Raw genomic sequence first — 5,000 nt, 5'->3', positions numbered from 1 at the left:
AAATCCAACTACGAGCTTTTTAACCGCAACAACTTTAATATACGCTATTGGAGCTGGAATTACCGCGGCTGCTGGCACCAGACTTGCCCTCCAATAGATACTCGTTAAAGGATTTAAAGTGTACTCATTCCGATTACGGGGCCTCGGATGAGTCCCGTATCGTTATTTTTCGTCACTACCTCCCCGTGCCGGGAGTGGGTAATTTGCGCGCCTGCTGCCTTCCTTGGATGTGGTAGCCGTTTCTCAGGCTCCCTCTCCGGAATCGAACCCTGATTCCCCGTTACCCGTTACAACCATGGTAGGCGCAGAACCTACCATCGACAGTTGATAAGGCAGACATTTGAAAGATGCGTCGCCGGTACGAGGACCGTGCGATCAGCCCAAAGTTATTCAGAGTCACCAAGGCAAACGGACCGGACGAGCCGACCGATTGGTTTTGATCTAATAAAAGCGTCCCTTCCATCTCTGGTCGGGACTCTGTTTGCATGTATTAGCTCTAGAATTACCACAGTTATCCAAGTAACGTGGGTACGATCTAAGGAACCATAACTGATTTAATGAGCCATTCGCGGTTTCACCTTAATGCGGCTTGTACTGAGACATGCATGGCTTAATCTTTGAGACAAGCATATGACTACTGGCAGGATCAACCAGGGAGCTGCGTCAACTAGAGCTGAGCAGCCGGCCGCCCGGGAGTGTGTCCCGGGGGCCCGCGCGAACACGCAAGCGTCCGCTCAATTATTCTGCAAACAGGAGGAGGCTGAGCTCCCCTGCACCATACACCTCGAAACCCTCTCAGGTCCCGGCGGCGCGCAGCGCCGTCCTAAGTACTTGGTCGGGTTCGAGAGAGGCGCAATCGCCCGGGGTTTGGCGAGTAGACGCTTTAGGTGCGACCACCCGTGCTCCCAACTGAGCTTGCCGCTGCCGACAGAGGCCCGGGAGCGTGCTGTCGTGGCATTGCCGGCGGGAGACAACACGCGCCACCTACGGTGACCGGCAGCTCCAACGCCAGCGCCACAGAAGGACAAAAGCCCCACTTGGGTGCCGAAGCGAACTCTCCCAGCACAGCGCACGCGCCAACACGTCCGCACAGCTGCGATACAAACCACCTGCGAGAACCGCAGAGGCGACCGAGCAGCAGACGGCGTCGCGGCGCCGAGCGCCGGGCGGCGGCGCATCCTCAGCGCACACAGTCCTCAATCGGACCAGCACACTGCAGATGTCCACCGCGCTTCGCACCGGGCCCGCGAGGACCTACTTTGGCCGCACGGCGCCGCGTGCAGGGTGCGCCGGCGCGCAGCTGCGCCGCCTGCCGCCTCCGTCGGCCGGCGCGCCTGCCACTGGCCGCCCCCACCAGCCGGCTGTAGCGCGTGCGCCCACGCACCGCGCGGCCAGCACGCCGGGAGGCCCCCCCTCACCGGCCGGGGACGGTCCCACCCAGCCACCGCCGCGTATCGCTTCACACCCAGATGCCATTCACGTTCGTGGGCATGGTGGGTATCGCTGGAACAACCGGTTGGTAGCTCAACCGATCGTCGCCATCACTGATTCACCTCTAGCGAGAACAACCGCACCACAACGGTTTACCAGTTGTTCATTTGCGTAACGTCACCAGCAAACGTAGGCGTCCATCGCCATTTGCAAATTCAACGATTGTTGCATGCCTGTGTCAGGTGTCACGACACACTATGTCTGCCCACATACACGCAACAACATGTGCACGCTTCGCGAACACGTGGAAGGTGGCCCCCGTACGTATGCGATGTCCATTGCGCGAACGACTGTCAACCGGCCTCTGTCGCATGTCGCAGATGTGGAACGCAGTGCACCATGCTATCACGGTGTGTGAGAAGAGACGACTACGTCTGACAACACGCGCCACTACATCAACAGACGGCTCATGCTGATCGCCATCCAGGGCATACCACACTGCAATCCAGCTCTTATAGGGAGACGACACGTAGCTGAGTGCACAACATTTGGACCGCATGGTTCGCCGTTGTTGGCGCAGTCGTTGTACGGTCACATGTACCACGATGTATCATTCAGTACATGAGGACCAATGTGCAGTACAGTGTGTGATTTGGACGTACAACATCAGCGGACAGTTGACACAGGCCGTACCACAGCGTAGGCTAAGTGCTTCGCCATGCGAATGCCAATGAACAACTGCAAATGCCAATGAACAACTGCAAAGGGCATTGAGCATGTACGTCCTGCTGCCATCCACATTACAGTGTATAGCTGCAAGGTGTTTAACATGAAGCGATACACTGGGGACCGGGCAGTGCGAGTAGCAAACTATATTGCGGGGGTTGCAGTTAGGCAACACTACACTAATTTAACGCGTCGTATGACAATTACAGAGCAGGTTAAGGCCCAACGTGTGTTGGGTTAAGGCCCAACGTGTGTTGGGTTAAGGCCCAACGTGTGTTGGGTTAAGGCCCAACGTGTGTTGGGTTAAGGCCCAACGTGTGTTGGGTTAAGGCCCAACGTGTGTTGGGTTAAGGCCCAACGTGTGTTGGGTTAAGGCCCAACGTGTGTTGGGTTAAGGCCCAACGTGTGTTGGGTTAAGGCCCAACGTGTGTTGGGTTAAGGCCCAACGTGTGTTGGGTTAAGGCCCAACGTGTGTTGGGTTAAGGCCCAACGTGTGTTGGGTTAAGGCCCAACGTGTGTTGGGTTAAGGCCCAACGTGTGTTGGGTTAAGGCCCAACGTGTGTTGGGTTAAGGCCCAACGTGTGTTGGGTTAAGGCCCAACGTGTGTTGGGTTAAGGCCCAACGTGTGTTGGGTTAAGGCCCAACGTGTGTTGGGTTAAGGCCCAACATAGGTTGGGTTAAGGCCCAACATAGGTTGGGTTAAGGCCCAACATAGGTTGGGTTAAGGCGCAACATAGGTTGGGTTAAGGCGCAACATAGGTTGGGTTAAGGCGCAACATAGGTTGGGTTAAGGCGCAACATAGGTTGGGTTAAGGCGCAACATAGGTTGGGTTAAGGCGCAACATAGGTTGGGTTAAGGCCCAACATAGGTTGGGTTAAGGCGCAACATAGGTTGGGTTAAGGCGCAACATAGGTTGGGTTAAGGCGCAACATAGGTTGGGTTAAGGCGCAACATAGGTTGGGTTAAGGCGCAACATAGGTTGGGTTAAGGCGCAACATAGGTTGGGTTAAGGCGCAACATAGGTTGGGTTAAGGCGCAACATAGGTTAGGTTAAGGCGCAACATAGGTTAGGTTAAGGCGCAACATAGGTTAGGTTAAGGCGCAACATAGGTTAGGTTAAGGCGCAACATAGGTTAGGTTAAGGCGCAACATAGGTTAGGTTAAGGCGCAACATAGGTTAGGTTAAGGCGCAACATAGGTTAGGTTAAGGCGCAACATAGGTTAGGTTAAGGCGCAACATAGGTTAGGTTAAGGCGCAACATAGGTTAGGTTAAGGCGCAACATAGGTTAGGTTAAGGCGCAACATAGGTTAGGTTAAGGCGCAACATAGGTTAGGTTAAGGCGCAACATAGGTTAGGTTAAGGCGCAACATAGGTTAGGTTAAGGCGCAACATAGGTTAGGTTAAGGCGCAACATAGGTTAGGTTAAGGCGCAACATAGGTTAGGTTAAGGCGCAACATAGGTTAGGTTAAGGCGCAACATAGGTTAGGTTAAGGCGCAACATAGGTTAGGTTGAGGCACAATATAGGTTAGGTTGAGGTACCGTATAGGTTAGGTTAAGGTACAGTATAGTTTAGGTTAAGGTACAGTATAGTTTAGGTTAAGGTACAGTATAGTTTAGGTTAAGGTACAGTATAGTTTAGGTTAAGGTACAGTATAGTTTAGGTTAAGGTACAGTATAGTTTAGGTTAAGGTACAGTATAGTTTAGGTTAAGGTACACATTGTTGTATGGAAAGGTGTAATGGGGGGGGGGGGGGGGGGCGGCCGGTCGGTTTGTTGATTGTGATTATAGTAAGTGGATGCCTGCGGCATCATCTGATTTGCCACGTCAGGATGCACCTTTGGCTCATGACAGGCGGCGCTCCGATTCCATGCTTGTGGCAGACCTGTGTCTTTCATTCCTGCCATTGTTTGTGTGCTGTGAGAGGAGGCAGTATTGTGATGTTGGGTGCACCCCTGTGTAGGACATGTGTGGGTGTTGGTGGCTTAGCTGAGCAATGGTGGTTGTCGGGGGGGTGGGATATTCCGTTTTCTGAGTGGACCTCCCAGTCTGGTTATGACAGTGTGGATTGTCTCATGTGGCGGAGAGGATGCACTGGGTGTTGTTCCATGCTGGTGCTTACATATTGTCTGTGTGCGTGTTACAGGCGGAGAGTAGTGCGTGATAAGAGTGTGTGGCTGCCGTGTGGTTGTGATTGTGAGCAGAGTCTTTCAGCATGTATACGGACAGTTGTATATATTATCTGTATTCTGATGGGTCTATGTATTACTAATCAGCGCCGTGTATACGTTTAATCCGGTTCCAGTCGAAACTGTTGTATCTCTGTACATTAGTGACACGGCGAGCGCGCTATGTAGCTACTCGTCTCGGCAGCTTCCACCGGTGTATGGCAAATGATTATAAGCAATGAGTCGAGTCGTCAATACCGATAGTGTGACGTCACATGTCTGGGGTGGGGGACGCTGCGCCCTTCCGGTGGGTCATGGCCTAGAAAGACGCTCCCCACGCAGGGGGGCTTGGACTGTCATAAACTCTTCCGAGTAATATACTTGCCGTACGTTTTTGCGACTGCGAGTGCAACGCCCACCGGTACCGACATGGATGGAGCGCCTCCTAGCTGACCGCTCAGCATCGGCATTCGTACAGAGAGCAACGCGATCGCGTCTCTAGCTCGTAACTGGTACAGCTCGCAGCTCATGTATAGGGACAGCGGGAATGTCGCATATTGGACATAACTCTTCATGAAACGCAAGTTATAGGGGTGGATTGCACATTGCGACTGCGGGAAAAGTCCGCCGTTCATCCGCTGGAGTTGCGAGTTGGGCGGTTAGGGTGGGGCG

The 5,000-nt window shown here is 53.5% G+C and overlaps 1 non-coding gene across 1 annotated transcript in view; it reads right to left on the bottom strand.

The window, feature by feature from the left end:
* The window catches only part of LOC126435501 (small subunit ribosomal RNA), a 1,910-nt gene extending 1,253 nt beyond the window's left edge, over positions 1-657 (bottom strand). Inside the window, exon 1 of the ribosomal RNA XR_007579982.1 lies at positions 1-657. This exon is cut by the window's left edge and continues 1,253 nt beyond it. This is a non-coding gene — a ribosomal RNA (small subunit ribosomal RNA).
* Positions 658-5,000: the final 4,343 nt, after the last annotated feature.

Source organism: Schistocerca serialis, unplaced genomic scaffold (assembly GCF_023864345.2).
Source record: "Schistocerca serialis cubense isolate TAMUIC-IGC-003099 unplaced genomic scaffold, iqSchSeri2.2 HiC_scaffold_1209, whole genome shotgun sequence".
Taxonomy (NCBI): domain Eukaryota; kingdom Metazoa; phylum Arthropoda; class Insecta; order Orthoptera; family Acrididae; genus Schistocerca; species Schistocerca serialis.
This window is presented reverse-complemented; position numbering and strand designations above follow the sequence as displayed.